The 18,119-nt window shown below is 41.6% G+C and overlaps 2 long non-coding RNA genes across 2 annotated transcripts; both read left to right on the top strand.

The window, feature by feature from the left end:
- The first annotated feature begins 1,687 nt into the window (after window positions 1-1,687).
- Window positions 1,688-3,413, top strand: LOC144461928 (uncharacterized). Its single transcript, XR_013490507.1, has 2 exons — window positions 1,688-1,840; window positions 2,702-3,413. It is a non-coding gene; the product is annotated as an uncharacterized LOC144461928 (long non-coding RNA).
- A 3,058-nt stretch (window positions 3,414-6,471) lies between these two features.
- On the top strand, window positions 6,472-7,555 carry LOC144461865 (uncharacterized). Its single transcript, XR_013490451.1, has 4 exons — window positions 6,472-6,678; window positions 6,893-7,062; window positions 7,158-7,306; window positions 7,390-7,555. It is a non-coding gene; the product is annotated as an uncharacterized LOC144461865 (long non-coding RNA).
- The last annotated feature ends 10,564 nt before the right edge of the window (window positions 7,556-18,119 follow it).

The raw sequence follows: 18,119 nt of genomic DNA, 5'->3' as shown, positions 1-18,119 counted from the left end.
TGATCATAAGTCCGTCTGTCTGTCTGTCTGTCTGTCTGTCTGTCCTTTTTATGTACTTTCAGTGAGTTGAACCCTCTGGAGACAGGATCCAGCCAGCCCTCCAAAAGGTCAATAATAGCCTATATATCTATATCTGAGAGTGCCAAAAGTAAGAAAAAATAAAGAATCCAGTCAACAACATTATGTGATTGTGTATTTGTGTAATTGCACAGTTTAAAACACTATTTATTTTACTTTTTATTCATAGATAAGTGCTCAAAATTTTTTTGCTCGCGCGCTTTGCGCAAGGGGTAATATATTTGAGAAAATAATTTATTCAGCAAGAATTAAAGAATACAAATGTGAGTCAACTGATCTGCAGCGGCTTACTGGTCCAGGTGTAACTGTCCAAATGAAGAATGCAGCGTAAGCCCACAGGTGGTTTCATGTCTTTTATACTAAAAATTGCTTAAAATGGAATGGGGGTGTTTGTAAATATGCAAGATAAGTGTATACATATAAAAGAACATATTTAAATGAGCCGACAATTATTTATAAATATCCTATGTGCCACATCCACACACATGTGACCTGTACTAACAACGGTGCACAGTTATCATTGGCTGAGCAGCAGTGTTTCCTCTGCACCCTGTTTAACAGCTGCACATGAATAAAAACCTGCATTCTGTATTTATACTGTACTGCTCAGTATTTATACTGCTCAGACACAATACGTTATGTTACTTATCAATTCATTGCATCTATATTCATTGATATGATTGTGAAACCATTATTTAATAATCCAGAATATAGTCATGGTGTCTTTTGAACACTGGAAATTTATTAGTCTAAAAGTTCCAGGGAAAATTGAAATGATGTGACTCATCAAACCCGACGATCAGGGATTTTCAGCCTCGTACGAGACTGAATGGAAATAACAACTGAAGTTTACAAAGTTTTTCTTGCTAACAGACTCTGTTTGATCCATAATAAAAGTTAACAGGGAAAATAATCTTTATAATAAACGCAGATGGTTGTTTATAGTTCTTTCTTTGTTCAGACTGACAATTAAAGGAGTTATCACCCGGGAATCACATTTTTTATTGTTAATACATGCAGTTGCACAAATTGCAGTTGGACTCCTCTCCTGCCGACAGCAAAGCTCTGCTGTCAGGCTGTCAGGAGATTCAGCAGGAGAGCCCACTCGGCAGAGTGGGGGAAAGCGAGGGGGACAGTAGCGGACCTGGTCCCACCTGCGCCCATTCGCTCTGCAGTGTCAGCGTGCGCCTCATTATCATTATTACAATGAGCATTCGGACCACTAAAAATCTCGCGGGCAAATTAATTTTAAAAATGTTTTAACAGTTTCGGTCTCCAAAAACGCCAGTAAGAGAGTGTGAGCACCAAGACTGCACTACTCAAGCTATCTCATGTTGTTGGATCACAACTATTTAACCTTTTCACTAGGGCCGTAACGGTACATGTATTTGTGTCGAACCGTTCAGTACGCGACTTTCGGTTCGGCACGACCCTGTACCGAATTATTGGGCGCAAGATATTATTTTATTTTGTTTTATTTTAATTCCGTTTTTGCAAGCCGAACCATTTAAAATATCTAGTTCCCCGACGGACATAATTGAGTGACGGACCGAGTCTGACCGTAAATCTCCACTTTCACTTTGTGCAGCGCATTCTGGCATTTTGACAACATGGCAAGTGAGCCTGACGAACCTGAAGACCCACCCGCAAACCTTAAGTCCTCCGTTTGGGAACACTTTGGTTTCAGGGTAAAATACGGAGATGGAAATAAACAAGTTGACAAGACAAAAGCAGAGTGCCGACACTGCAGAACAGCGGTCGGGTATGTACTTGGAAACACGTCTAACATGCTAACACATCTAAAGCGACACCACCCGAGTTTGAACGTTAACCGGCACGACTAGAAAAAGCAATCTGGTGCAAACTACGATATCGTCGTCGTTTAAAAAGAAAGAGCGTTTCCCTGACCATCGCGCTGAAGAAATAACCAACGAAATTGGAGTTGAGTAAAATTGTTTAAGCTGCACTTTAGATATAAGCATGTTTTGTTTACTGCACTTTAACAAAGTGGGAAAGTAAGTTCCTAGTAAAACTGAATCTGAGCAGGCTTTAAAGCTGACCAGCTGCACTATACTTTTTATTTTAATTGAGTAAAACTGTTAAAGCAGAAATGTATATTTATATTTTTCATTCAAAAAATGTGTTAAAAAAACAGCAGGATTTTATTTTTCACTTTTATAGTTCTGTTTTCATTCAAACAATGTGAAAAAGCAGGATTTTATATATATTTGTTTCATTCAAAAATTGTGTAAAAAGAGTTAACTGCTGTGGTGGTATGTTTTAATAAGGTTACCAATAAGTAAAAGATATTTAATAATTGTCTATTTTTTCATTACTTTACTGAAAAAAAACGTGATTTTTGTGTACCGTTACACCCCTACTTTTCACTGTTTCTTTTGATCTTTAACAACAAATTTGAGATTAGCATCTCCTGTTTGACATTATCATAAGTGCTACTACTACCACCACCACCACAACTACTACTGATACTGGCAACAGAACAACCACTTGCATTAATATTACTGTTGCAAATTAATATTATCCAGCAATTTACTTCACAGTATGTTATTCTGCCTGTGATTAAAATTACCAGTTGTCGAATGTTGAATTTCTTGTCTTGTAGTTATCGATGAGGACGATGTAATCCAGCGGTACTCCATTCTCCTGGTCCAATACAAGAAATGCCGAAGCATGAAATGGACCACGGGAACTGCCCACTGGTTCGACAGCCCATTGGTTCGACATCCCATTGTTCCGACCATATTAAACTCATTGTTCCGAAGTCCGTTCCGAAATCATCATGATGCCCTGTGGTTAAGGTCTGGTTAGGTTTAGGCACAAAAACCACTTGGTTAGGGTCAGGAAAAGATCATGGTGTGGGTTAAAATGAAAAAGAAAGTGACAAACACATAAGCCGTGAGCCTGCTTCGCCTCAAGCCGGTCGCAGCGCACCATACACCTGCCGGGAGCCGTTCAGCACCGCGGACAGTCGGACTAATGGGATGTCGAACCAATGGACTGTCGAACCAATGACATGGACCCATGGACCGCAAAGAAATACAGCATCGATCCAGCCACAATGAAAACACAGCAGCCATTGCTGAATTGAGCATCGTTGCACCAGATCTGGAAGCACCGCCACGGAGAGAGGGGCAGACGCTCCTCAACTATGCCACAGCTGTCTCTGAGTTCATTAATGAACATCCAGAATTAAAAAAAAAAAAAAAAGACATGAAGAAGAAAAGGGAGTTACTCCCCTGATTTTTTTCCCCTCATTTTCACAGGTTTGTGTTATAAATGTTTAAATGTTAAAATAAAATCCACATTTAAAATAATATTTTATGATATTATTATTTTATTTTTTGTTGTATCAAAATGTGGTAGAGACCAAGCCCCAACCTCCGGGGGAGACGCGTGAGGCCAATGCGGAAGTGCCAAAAACTGCAGTTCACTGACTGTCCACTTGAGGCTGGCTCCGGAAGTGAGTCAATTCCCATAGACCCCCATGTTAAAATGCCCAACTTTAGAGCAGAAATAAACATGTTTACAGCCTGGTACAAAAAATGGTTTTGGTCTCTATAGTTAATTTCGCCTTTCATGACAACTGTGGGGGGGGGGATTTTTTCAGGTGACAGATCGCACCATCACAGGTGGCTAACTAGCATGCTAACTAGCTGCTGATAATCATTGTTTCTGGTTGTATAGTAGTGTTACTGACTGATCCTGCACAAAATCTTGACAGTTTAGTGCAAACTGTTGAAAATCTACTTTTTATTTTAATAATGTGGTGTGGAGTGCCCTCTACAGCTTGAAACCTGGTTACTATATTTGAATTTACATTACATTACACTGGAGGCGAATGATTCTTTTTCGAGGCGAATGACGTCACTAACCGTCCACGCTAAAGCCCGCCCTCCTCCCTTTACTCCTCCCCTTACTATAAAACCATTCTGTCCGCAGTTATCAAACTGATAGCGAGTAGGTTGGATCAGAGCAGAGAGAGTAGTAGAGCAGAGAGAATAGCCAGTAATTTGTCAAATTGTATTGTTAGCATAGTGTATTTTAGAGTAGGTTTACAGTTAGTAGTGTGTTTATAGTATTTAGGTTAGTTTTTAGTGAGTGTAGACAGGTATTAGTTTGTTAGATTTTCCAAATAGTTGTAGGTAGCTTTAGTTTGTAGTTAGCTGTGTGTGTTTTAGGTAGGTGTTAGTGTTAGGGTCAGTTAGCTTTGTTAGCTAGTTGCCTAAATGGGTCGGCAGTGTTCCTATCCCGGCTGTAAAGCCATCTCTGGCCTGCACCAGTTTCCAGCGGACCCAGAAATCAGGCGCGAGTGGCTGCACGCCCTTGGCCTGCCGGACAGCAGTGATATCCCGCCTAGAGCCGGAGTGCGCAACCTGCATTTTTCCAGGCATTGCTTTGCCAACATCATGCAGGTCAAGATGGGGTTAGCTAAAAGGACAGTGCTGACAGACAATGCAGTGCCTCTCCCAGTGCTGCACCTGCCGCCGGAGACTACGCTGCCTTTTCAGGTGAGTCCATTGAAGTAATTACGCTGCTGATAAAGTGAATATTGCTTGTTAGAGATTCGTGTTTTTATTGTATCTAATAAGCTTAGCTTACATTGCTAATCATAGGATAACGTTACCCTGATGGCCAGAAATTGTGGTCCAGCACTATCTCTTTATTTACGTGATACGAGTTTTGGCCCCTGCCGCGAAACAACCCCCCTCCACCGGGTCAGCCCGCCCGGTGTACGCGGGGGAAGACAGCTGTTTTGCATGAAGCAATAGCATGAACCACCGGGTGTTACAGCGCTCGACAGTGCGAGCGTTTCACTCGCATTTGCGACCAAAAATAGGTGTGTGCGAACTGTAAAAAATATTTAGGGGCACGTGCGCATAAAAAATCAGCCGAAGCAGCCTATATTTTTGTCAATAAAAAAATATGATAATCTAACCGCAAATGTTGGAGGAACTCCAGCCGCCTTCCCTCTTCCCCGTGTGAGACGGTTATGGGCGATTTTCTAAGCCACTGTCGGCACAATGAATATAAGTCCCACTGTCGGCTGGGTGGAAATAAGTCAAACTGTGGCGGAGAAGAGGGACCGGGAAAAGCGGCGGACCTCCGGGGAAGCCTGCTCCGTTCTCCCCGCAGTTAGGGACCGTTCGCCACGGTCCCGCTGCTGGGCAGGGTGGAGATAAGTCCTGCAGAGTTTCAGAGGACATGGAGAATGTTTTAGGATAGTAATAACATTATATAAGATAATCATATTGCAAAGATAATATATATAAGATAATAACATTAAAGACAAAATTAAATTGCAATACTTTTTCAAAACCTGATGATTTTACTTTTCTGTACATTTTGTATACAAACTCATTAAATAATTTTGCTTGCAAATGTCTATTTACATCACTGTTATAATGTGTTGAACATGCATGCAATACCTCATCATATGTAACATCTAGAAGCGGTAATTTTATAGCGAAAGAAGTACCATGGATAAAGTCGAGTGGTGAAACATTGTTATGTTCTGTTTCAGAAACAGACCAGAGAGATCGAGTGCCAGACGGAACCAGTCAGCACTAAACATGCTTATGTGCAGGCTAACTTGAAGCCGCACAGGAGAAGCAAAGGTGAGTCATATTATTAGTTAACTCTTAGATTTCTCAGTAATTGGCTGAAGCCAGACTCAATCAGGGTCTGTAAAAGTTATTCTTTTACTGTAAATGAGGTGTCTGTAGGACTGCTTGTGTAAGATATGACACTCATAAGTTGGTACTGAGCACACCCCTTATATAGCCTGTCCTTATCCCTCCATATATGTGTATATATATATATATATATATATATATATATATATATGTACATACACATACATTTCTTTTTTCTTGAAATGTTTTAGGACATTCAGCCAAGTACGGGAGCTACACCACTATGGACCTCAAAACTAATAAGGTCATTGACATTCAACTAGTCCAGGTAAAAACACTGATACACTAAAAAACTGTTTGTACCAGGAATTTATTTATTTTGTATTTAGTGAGCAGAGTTTATTTTATGTTGTTTCGGCAGAGCAATGAAGTTGGAAACAGCTGCCGGATGGAGAAGGAGGGCTTTCAGCATAGTCTGTCTCTCCTGGAGCTCAAAGGAGTCACAATTAAAGCCATTGTTACCGGCAGACATCCAGGTATACAGAAATACATGCGGGAACAAAGGCATGACATCACTCACTACTTTGACCCTTGGCATATGGGAAAGGGTAAGTTTTTCAACTGAAATATCATAATAGAAAAATACAATGCTTTTCTTTTACTATTTGTGTTTGTAAATATTCTGTCTTTTGTCCAGCTATTGGGAAAAAAATGGATGTGCTGGCCAAAGTGAGGAGAACGCAGGATGTGGGACTGTGGAAGAAGAGCATCGTCAATCATCTCTACTGGTCGGCATCAACTTCAGCATCAGGGGAGGAGGCTGTGGCCAAGTGGAGCTCTGTGGCTAACCGCATCCAAAATGTCCATATCCATGACAGCACCCTTTTCCCCACTTGTCTCCACCAGCCTCTAGTTGGTGAGCAGGCAAGGCAGTGGCTCAAACCAAGTAAGAACGGTAGTACATTAACCAAAATATTATGAAGGTGTTCAATCGTTTAAGTCAATTCTCCTCTTCTGGGGTTGCATCTATCTTAGTAAACTGCCACACAGAAATACACAGTGACATTTCTCATTTTCCTGTGGTATATTCTATAGTCAAGTTTACAGTTATTTATTGTTCCTAGATTGCCTTAACTATATTACATTACTCCTGTGTATAGGTACAGCAGCATGTGAGAAATTGACAGTGATTCTGCTGTCTACCAGACTACTGAAAAACATGGAGAAGATCAGTCCACAATACCACACTTCACAGATTGAGTGTTTTCAGTGTTATCTTGAAATTCGCACCCAAAAATGTGGTGTTCTCCTACACTGGAATGTTGTGCAGGTATTGTGTAATAATAATTCAAACTTAATATTACCATGTTCGTATTTTGTATTTATTAGTAATATATTTTAATCTGTTTAATAATCATTCATTAGACTACAGCTTACGGCGATGCACTGTAATGAGAACGCAACAAGAGTTCATTCATCCACCACAGCGGGAGAACTCAGGTACTCCATTACATACCCGAAGTACAAACGTGGGGACTTCATGGTGCGTCAACTCAAGAGTAGGCCAACTGCAGGTAATTAGTTGATAGACAGAAAAACCGCATAAATATTTAATTGGGTAAAATTATCATAACTCTGTCTTATCTGTACCATGAAGGCTACATTGACGCGTTGACGGAACTGCTTTTCCACAATGTTGTGAAAGACCCGCGTCCATATCAGGAGCTCCTGGACAAGATCCCTGTACCAGAGCCACTGTGTGTCCAGTTCACCAGGCCAGATAAGCAGGATGCAGTTGCCAGACACAAGTCCCGCTTTTCCAAGGACAGGTGAGGTTTGGCTCAATACATAATATGTTGTAGGAATACATGTATGGTTATTGATGTTAATTTAATCATTTGTGCCTTTTCTATTTCCACCTGTAGACGTATACCTGTCTTCAAACTCTAAAATCAGTCTACTTTATTTTCTCAACAGACACAGATGAGTTCCTGTCTATGGATGGGGGATGAGAACAGGCCCAAGCCCCGTCAGCCCTACTGACAACATTTCAGACTGAGCTGAGTACTTCATGGTTGCAGTCTTCACGTGGTATTTGAGACCATACACAAATAAGTGATTGTATTAATCAGACACCTGGTTGTATAATACTGAACATCAAACATGTAGAGAACTGACCAATGTTCTACACTGGATACAATTTCAGATTCCTGGCTGGTAATTTCATGCTTCCAAAATAGCATTTGAAACTCTAAACTTATTAACAACACATTTACTTGTAATGACTACCTCACTGACCAGAGTTTGTATCTTGCTGAAGCTTCTTTTTATCTTTCTCCTACTAGAGATGCTGAGGACTAATCATCTGCTAGAGGTTGCCATCTTTCCTCTCTGGTTACGTGAAACATGTCTCAGACTGTCGTCCACATGCACAGGGGCCCAATGAAGTTCCACATGGCTCAAAAGTTCCTCATCTTCAACCTTCAAGTCCCTCTGTTACCAAACATCTAATTACATTTCAAAGCTCGGTTAAAATTTCATCCATAAACCTGCACTCCACAAACACCATCAGGCTGAGGTCTATGTTGTTAAGGACATTGGTGTATATTCCCCATGGTCATGAAAAAGTGTATCATTTAAGCCCTTGCTGACAAAAACCCTATCCAGTAAACATGGCAGTGTTTTGGTGCTATCCAAGCCAGTGTTCATATTTATCATGCTTTAATTGTAATGTGGTGTTGTCAGGGTTTGAAAATTGCTTGACTTTTGAAAAAAATACTTGAGATCTGAATTCAAATCTGGACAGATAATAATGTAATGGTTGTTTCATAACAGTATTCCTGTTACAATAGCACTGTATTGTTCACAGCACAATTTGATTTAATGTGATGAGGACATATTTATGAATATATATATTTATATACTGTAATTTCAATGAAAAAATTTAAATTTTCAAAACATCTTTTGATTTATTTGTCTTTTCTAAATTATTTTCATTTCCTGAAAATATTTAATCTAAAACTAGTCTAATTCCTACTGGGATTTTCCAATGTAACCTGTATTGCATTGCAGTACATTCTGTTATGTCATGATTATATCATTCAGCACAAAAAAAGAACTTTTGAAATGTTGCAATTTTATTTTTATTTTAATTGTAGTCAAGGGGGAGAGTTGGAAACCTGTGTAGGTTTCCCCAGTTTCTGGAAACTCCAGCCTGATGCGGGTGACAGCACATGATGGGATGACCACCCTTACGTGCCGGCCAAGGTATCCCCAGCACCAGCGTACAAAGTTGCGGTAGGCCAGATGTCTGTAGCAACTGTAAAAAATTAATGGACTCTGGTCAGCCTTTCAGTTTTAACTGTTTTGTCATGAATGGGAATACCGTAATTGTATGTGCTAAAAAAAAGGATCATGAAGATGGAAATAATTTGAGATTGTCAGAAATTTGCCTTATATCACTTCATACTTGCTGACCTTATATAAACCTTGTGCAGTGTATTAAAAATACTCAACTAACACCTGTATAAAGTGAGTTTCATTTCCTAAAACTGACCTACTGAGTCCTCCATCTCCCCAAATAACTGCAGGTAGGTGCCATACACAGCCTGCAGCACATAGGGGTTTAGGGCAACGGGTTCAAAACCTGGGTGCATTGTTATGCAGGCTGCTCCTCCAACCTGTTCACACCTGTGCATCACCTGCATGTCAAGAAAAGCAGCATATTTTGGGGGGATTTATGCATATTGTATTAACACGTGTGTGTGTGTGTGTGTATTTATACTGTTTATGTGTGTATTTATATAATACATTGCAATCTTTCTCCTAGGTGTGAGATGAATATGTCTGATGTGAGGGTGCTCAATTATGGCACCATTTAAACTATGGACAAATGTAGCCATAACACTGTAAACACATTTCCTGGCCTTATCAATCTTTGCTGGATTGCCACCAGCCTCCCACCTGCACCTTTGGGCCAATGAAGAAAATATTATCTTAATGCCAGGATGCTGGAGGTGAAGCTGGTGCAGGTCCTCCTTCATCATGCTGACCAGCTTGACACTGCTGACCTTCCCCATGTCACTGCCGCCACAGTGGATGATGAGGACACCTGGTGCTGCTCTTCCTTGCAGGGAGTGGGAAAAGAAGGAGAAAAGGCCTCTCCACTGCAGTCCACCCCAGCCAAACCAGCAGACACGGACGCCCGGCATGCTGAGGGTGCTTCCCAAGGTCTCTGCAGCTCTCTGGACACCACGCCGGACATAGCTGTCACCAATGCTCCACACTGTGCATATGAAAGTAAAATGAGTTTAATAAATAATTAGCGTTATATATTTAAAAAAAAGTTGAAGTGTTTTTTTTTTTAAGATAACAGCTGAATCATTGTTTCAAGGTTTGTTGTATAACGTTAGTTTCAGCTAAACTCAACTTACCTCAAGTTTCGTGAGGGAGCTGCACGGGAGCTAGCACCAAGCGGGAGCAGCCAACACCACAGGGCTAGCCAAAGTAGCCTAGCTTGTTAGCCTTAGCTAACTTAGCAGCGCCGAGCGAGGTGGGCGTGTTTAGGCAACCAGGCTTCCTTCGGCCTGCCTCTTTGCCCATTTTTGATTGTCCGGGAGTTGGGCGGAGTCAGGCACTGCCAAGATGGCGACGTCCATAGCCGAGTAATTTGAGCTTCAAACCCGCCCCTCAGAAACGGATGGGTGACGTCACGGTGACTACGTCCATTATTTTATACAGTCTATGGGTGAAGTCAGTCAAGCACACGTTCCCATTGTCAGACTTTTTCAAGAAAGTGGATAAAAAGGGATGCACCAGATGTACACTCTGCGCCAAAGAAAGGAACTATTCTAGCAGGGGTGTAGGCCTACATGCCCTGTTAGCACACTGTCAGATGTAGCCTACACAGACAGAAAGTCACCACAATAATCACGACACAAAGTGTTGCACAGCTCCTCAGAAAAGAAGACTCAGCATTGCTAGCAACCCCTAATGCAGCAGAGAAAATCAGGGAGAGTGCTACGCCTAAACTACCAGTCAGGGTTCCCCCTAGGATTTTTTGAAGCTGTGGTGGTGGGCTGTAGGGGAGGGGTAAAAAAAGGCGAAAAAATGTATGATTATGACAACTAAGAATGTTTATGAATAACTTACTTGTTTTTCAACTGAGTCCACAACCAGCAGAACATGAACACTGGAAAAAACAAAATTGCACAACTGTACAGCTGTAAATCTAATGGCATAGTTTGCAGCCTGGCTGAAAAAGAGTTCTAATGCTCTGTGATATGGGAACTCAGCCAGAGGTGGCCCATTGATGCTGAGTAGGAGGCATGCTGCCAGAGGGCCCCCCTGCAGCCTGTTCCTCAGGTCTGTCTTCACCTACACAAATGTCTTACTCTGTTCATTGGCGGGAACTCTCTCTCACAGTTCACAGATGATATGGGCACTGTCAAAGCAATGGCTGATAGCTGGCTCAAGCATGGGTACAGCTGTCCCCATTCATCATTCTGGGATGCCATTTTTGACATTATGCTGACCTGGTCCATATTCTGAAACACATTAAATGGATTTACACTGATTAGGATTACACTGCTTCAGTATCATTTGTCTTTATAATTCCCTTCTTGATTAAATCCTCATTTTACCTTGAAGGCTCTAGTCAGCAGATGCTGACCTCCTCTCCTCTCCTTCTTCACGTTCTTCTTCCCTGGTGCTTTCTCCTGCCTCACCACACATTGCAGTGCTGGAAGACGCTGTTGCACCTTCCTGCTCTGCGCCTCCAGCTTTCTCTCCTCCTCCACTCACCTCCTCAACTTGTGCCTGTGAACTTATCTGATTCAATTGTGGACAATGCAAAGTTATAAACATTTAAATACAACACTTGCCACGGTAAACATCGGGTTATTTCTACTCCTCGGAACATGAGGGCTAATCAAATACCTCAGAACGTGAATTGAGCCTCCTTATCTATTGTTACCTGACTCTCCTCCTCGGGAACTGTTCTCTTCTTTAGAAAATAATTTAAAATACTCATCTGAAATTGCAACCAGGAATGAGTCATTAAGAACAACTAGCTGACATTAAGATAGGTCTGGCTGTTTCTTAAACGTAACACGTGAGGGACAGACACATAAACGTAAAGATAAATGTTACTGTCAGTAAAATGTTAACATTAGGGTTGTTTTCACAGGCCTGAACAAGAAATGCATTAAAATGAACTTTGTTTAAATACCTTTGTCTCGATCTTTTTGCTTTCCTTCTGACTTCTGCTGTCTCCGGGTCACAACTCCGGGGTCCTGTGCGAGCAGCTGCAGCACTTATGCAGACAGGCGATTCCAGTGCACTTTTTTCAAAATAAAGCGTAGTGAAACATTTTTATGATATTTGAAATTTAATTTCAAACTAATTATGGTCAATATGTGCATAAAAATAGGCTATATAGTACTGATGGATGAAGTACTGATGGATGCTGCATCAAGCAAAGGAATGCTGCTAGAAATAAAACGGAAAAAATGAACTGAGACACACTTGGCACATGCTACTCAGCAGCTCATTGTAAAAGAAATAAATCACAAAAAATAAATGAACAAATGTAAATGTCTGTGCACCTTGGCAGATGGAGTAGTGGCACATGTCACTGGCAATTCTTTTCCCACTATGAGTTCACTGTTAAATGGAAAGCCCTAGATTTTTTGCACATTTGATGACATAATTAAACACAATTTATTACTTAACCTCTGTATGTCTCTTATCGATTGGGTAGGCCTCTTAGATGTCTTACAATATGGGGCGTCGGTAGCGTAGTGGATAGTGCAGGCGCCACATGTACAGAGGCATTGCCTCGCTGCAGCGGCCGCGGGTTTGCATCCGGCTCACAGCCCTTTGCTGCATGTCAGTCCCCACTCTCTCTCTGTTTCCCCATTTCACTCTCTGTCCTGTCAATAAAGGCAAAAAGCCCATAATAAAAGATGTCTTACAATATAAGTTTTTCTTGTTTAACACATATAAGTTTTTCTTGTTAAACACATTACCATGCTGTTCAAAGTAAAAGAAAGATCCACCAATTACCAGTACATTTTATCTTTTGAAAAGTGCAATGAATGATCCTGCAACGTTTCCTGTGTCATGATAAATGTCAAGGTAAATGTCGCCCCCTTGTGGCACTTCAATTTTCCAATGTTCCCCTGCCAATATTGGAGGCAGGCCTGTAGGGCTATTTGCTAATTGAATCCAGAGGAAATATTGGCCGGTATGATGACCTCATTAGGCAGACTGGAGATGTTTTTTTTCAGTATTGAGGAGAGGACATTGTACAAGTGCAAGTGCCCTTTTGTCAAAGCATTTTTTTTTGGTGCGTGTGTGTGTGTGTGTGTGCGTGTGTGTGTGTGTGCGTGTGTAGGCCTGCCTGTGCCTTTTAACAATAACATTTAACAATTAATAATGATTAATAATAATTTATCTAAATAAAATGACCTGGCTGCCGTCAGTTACATGATGACCTTTAACCTTGTTCATCCTTGACGTGCCGCGACACGCCCTCACGTGCCCTCACGTGCCCTCCCTGCTCTGACTGCGACTGACGACATGACGACATGACGACATGACGCTGCAAACAATGCAGGAGAAGAATTGATGAGCTTACAGGAGTTATTTGTCTTCATATGCAGTAGGGTTTGCAGGATGTGCACGTTGTTTGGTGTACTGTAAGGCAACCGACGAAGTGAAATGAGCCTGCTGTGTGCAACGTTACCTGTTACCAGAGTCAGATACTCTGCTGTTACTAACTTGAGTGGCCATTAGCCGCTAGCTAACCGAGGAGGGCGAGGGGCGGAGGGGAGCGCAACGAAAAGGGATATTGAGACGTTAATGATAACGTGGACATGTTGCCAAGGGCTCAACAATGGACTTAACACGTAGCAAGTGCTTACCGATAATACGACACAGTACATGCAATTATTATTATTATTATTATTATTATTATTATTTAAATTCAAAAGCAAAGCCACAGTGCAAGCTACCGGCTCTGCGCATGCGCAGAACCACAAAGTAGCCCTTCTCAACAGGTAGGGGAAATCAACAGACCATCGGCTTCTTGTTTCTGTCTTTCTTTTGTCATGGGCGAAGTGTAGTTCTGTCCACTGTTTTAGAGAACATATGATTTACAGGGCTTTCCCCACCTTTCTGGAGGGCTTATATTTCACTAAAACTATGCAATGTGCATATTCACATAATGTTGGACTATTACAATTACAAAATTTAAAAAAAAATCGCACTGTATTTCTATATTTTATAAAGAAAATGCATTCAGAACAGGATTAGAATAGATTTATATTTTAAATATGACAAAATATTACATTTTGGGATAAATATGGGGCCATTATGGTAGCAAAATAGCTGCAAATGCGTATCTCAATCTGTGTGTGTGTGTGTGTGTAATCAGATTTGTACATGTGAACATCCAGATCTGTGCAAGCTTTGATGAGCTCACTCTTGCTCGCCTGCAGGTGGCATGATAAAAAAGTGAAGCACAAACAGAATTTCAGAGGTGAATATGAATGCTATCTGTAGCAGCACAAAGCAATGGGTAACAGGGACAATATGCAGAAGTAATGACCACTGATTGAAAAAGTACAGCACCTTTTTTGATTCCATCAACTGAAGAAGCTCATCCTCATCCAAGCATGCACCTTTACGCATTTTAGGATCTGTAGTTGGCTTCCTCGTGAGACTCTTAAACAGAAGCAAAGAAATGTTTCATATGTTATTAAGCTCATTACTTCCATCATTCGACATTAAACAATGTCACATTCCTTGTTCATTATTACTCCCTTCAGCTAGGTCACCATTCACACATCTTGTGCAATAACAAACCTTTGCGCATGCCACTTGCTATGATTTCGTTCTCCAGTCGGTCCCACTTTGCAGTGATGCTGACTGATAGATCATCATCTTTAATATCTTTGGCATCAGGCCTCTTCAGCAGACTCACTAGTTATAGAAAAAGAGTAGTTAACAATAAAATTTAAGAGTCGTGCCATGCAATTTTCAAAAAAAAGAAAATACTTTTCTCTGGAGGAAAAAAACAGCAGATGAACTGAACATTGTTTAAACTGAATTGTAGCCCAATGCATTTCAAAGTGAAAGGTCACTAGAGTGTGTAACCCTTCACCCAACAATACACATAGATATTGTCACAGCCCCTTTAGGTGTCTGTCAGGGCCTGTGCTGTGTACTCCTCTGTCTCTCTCTCTCTCTCTCTCTCTCTCTCTCTCTCTCTCTCCTCAGATCTTGAGCTGATTGGAGCACGGGGCTCTGATTAGTGCAACTCGGGGCACCTGGCCGGTGTTCTGGGATGTGGTAATGATGCTGCATTCTATTGGTAGCCAGAACCGGGATTGATACGGTTTCCGGTCCGGAAAGGTACAAAAGAACACCAGTTCTACCCGGAGGTCTCGTCATCAAACTCCGGCAAGGTCCAGGTAGACCGAGTCGGTAGAATTGACGTAACGACGAAGATGGCTGCGCATATTGTGAATGGTAAACAAAGTTATTTGTCCTCAATTTGTCCTCGTGTATGCAGTTTAGTTAAGCGTTTGTGTTGTAAAAATCATACAAGTACTTTGCAATGGCATTTCTGTTTCCACTGTTGATTTGTGTTGGAAGCAAAGTCTGTGCAAGCCCGTTGTAGCCTAAAGTCGTTTGAACCAGGAAAGTCTCCGTTGCTCAGCAACCATGCAAACAAAAACAAACTTATGGCGCGCCGCCATGTTTTCCGGACTGTTGCAATGAAACACTTTCAGATCAGACGTGTGATACGGTCATATAAATCCGACAAGGAATGACCGGCCTGGATTGCCAAACGAATGCGGCATAATTCCCATTTTGTGGTTCACTCTCTCTGAGGACAGCAGCGTGTTTTTGTGCCATCATACAACACTCGCAGCACATTTTTCAACTTACAGCACCACTACACCACTGACAACTGATTGACACACCTCACATTATCCTTTTGTTGCACATTCAGTTCATCTTTTGTGATTATTTAAATACATTCAGTATCTTTTTGTAACCTTTACACTGTGTGCTTCCTTCTTCTTGATGCGGCCTTTGAGCCAGATTGTGTCAAACTGGGGGCTCGTTGTCATTCTGTTTGCTAAATTTTTTGGTGTGTTTGCTTGGTTGCTGCACACTCGAGTGTTATCTACCCTCTGCCCTTGCTGGATGTAAAAAAAAGGGCAGGTTATTGGAAGTGGCCATGGCTTGAGTGGAAAGGTAAAGAGTTTTTCCCCTGTTTGTACTACTATTTTTGTAGGTTAAAGCTCTGATTGGAAATTTGGTCACTGTTTTTTTTTTTTTGTTTGTTTTGTTTTGTTTTTTGAGGAAGTGCATCGTTTAATTTTTAAGGTTAATTTATTTTTTATTTTTTTGGTTTAAAGCAGTCTCGATTTTGGTTAACCTATTTTTGTGCGCTGTCAGGGTTAATGGTTTTTTGGCAGGCTCGTTTTCTTGGTGTGGCCGTGAGTCAAGGGAAGTGCTGGCAGGTGTGTCCACACTGTGTCTTTGGAGCTGTGTTCCCCGGAGAGGTAAAGCTGCAGTGTTTCCCCAGTATAGTTAGGGGTCTCACTGGTTAATATTTAGTGTGTTCCACAAAAGATGGTCACAGTGGTGCCCCTGGGAGGCCTTGTGGGAGGGGGACTCAGGAGGACCACATAGGGTTGAGCTAGTCTAGGCTAGTATTGGTTAGGCAGTTTAGATAGGGGGGAACGCATGCACCGGGTAGGGCTGAGTGATTACCCTTGGCACACTGTCTGCATTTGCTTTGGTTTGCAGCGCATACTTTGCTGGTTAAGAGAGCCTATAGTTTCCTGCGGGAATTTGGTCTAGTCCGATGTAAAATAATAAAGCCTTGTGAAGGTAAATAATTAAAAGTAAATTTAAGAGTAAAAGTAATTAAGATAAAAGAGTAATTTGATAATGTTAATGTTAAAACTAGGTAAATGGGTCACTTGTCCTTTACTTTTTTCTTTTCTTTTCTCTTTTTCAACTGGTATTGACTTTTGTCTGGTATTTCTGTAAATACTGAAGCTTCTAAATGGCTGACCTTGCTGATTTCATGAAAGCTCCGAGTTTGGAGGCTTTGAATAAATTAACTAAGGAACAGTTACTCAGAGTAGCGGACAATTACAGTATAGGGATCGCAATAAAAGGTCTAGTAAAGAGGTACTGAAGTCTGAGATTAAAGCCTTTTTGAGTGATTTAGGGATCCTGACCCTGACTGAAGAGGAGCCTCGTCCTGTTCCAGAGGAGAAGCTGACTGGTGGACCTGGTGATGGTTTGTTCCGACATCCTATGGTGGTAACTGGTAATTTAACATTTGAGCAACAGAAGGAGTTACTTATGTTGCAGAGGCAAATTGAAGTAGAGAGGCTGCGTATAGAGCAGTCCAGACTGGCTCTTGAAAAAGCTAAACGTGAATTGATAAAAGAGGGTAAACTCGCGGCTGGGGAGGCTGGGGTATCCGGTATGGCCTATGCGAGTTTGAGTTCAGATGACAGTAAGAAGTATTCAGTAGTCAAAGCTGCAGTGTTAAAAGCTTTTGAACTGGTTACAGACGCATACCGTAAATGTTTTCGTACATGGCGGAAAGGTGAAAAGCAAACTCACTTTGGCATGTGATCTGACAAAGCACTTTGACCGCTGGTGTTCTGCACTGGAGGTCAGCTATTACAATGATTTGCGTGAACTAATGGTCCTCGAGTAGTTTAATAACACTTTACCTGAACATATTGCTGATCACATCAGCGATCAAAAAGTAAAAACTGCTGCGGACGCTGCTGTGTTGGCGGACGAATATGTGTTGAGGCACAGACGTGCTTTTGTAGAGCGGCACTCGTTTGGCCAGCACCCGCGCGCTCGTAATAGTAATGGCCATGGAGACGGTGCGCGTTCAGAATCATATTCAGTGGCTGGTTCGGCTAAAGGGGTTGCATCAGTGACTGCAAATGATCATGGTACGCGTGATCTTGGTCGTGGTCGTGAGGAAAGAATCTAACTAGTGAAACAAAAAGGGCCATTTAAAGGCTGACTGTTATGCTCTCAAAGCTAAGTCTAATTCCAACTTCCAGTCTAGCTCTGTCTCTCAACCTAAAGCTAAGGGTGCGTCTATGGCTGTGTCAGTGCCAAGCTCGCTTCCTCTGGTTGTAAATGGGGGGTTACACGTTTAAACTCGCTGTCAAATAGGGGTGGGAATCTCTGGGCACCTCACGATTCAATTCAATTCTGATTCCAAGGCAGGGCTCAACAATAAGGATTGTCCGATTGCCCGGGGCAAGTAAACCTCACGGTCGGGCATGTAAACTAACAACTCACTTGCCCGATCGGCCAAGTTGC

This window comes from Epinephelus lanceolatus, chromosome 24 (genome assembly GCF_041903045.1).
Source record: "Epinephelus lanceolatus isolate andai-2023 chromosome 24, ASM4190304v1, whole genome shotgun sequence".
Classification (NCBI taxonomy): Eukaryota; Metazoa; Chordata; class Actinopteri; order Perciformes; family Serranidae; genus Epinephelus; species Epinephelus lanceolatus.
This window is presented reverse-complemented; position numbering and strand designations above follow the sequence as displayed.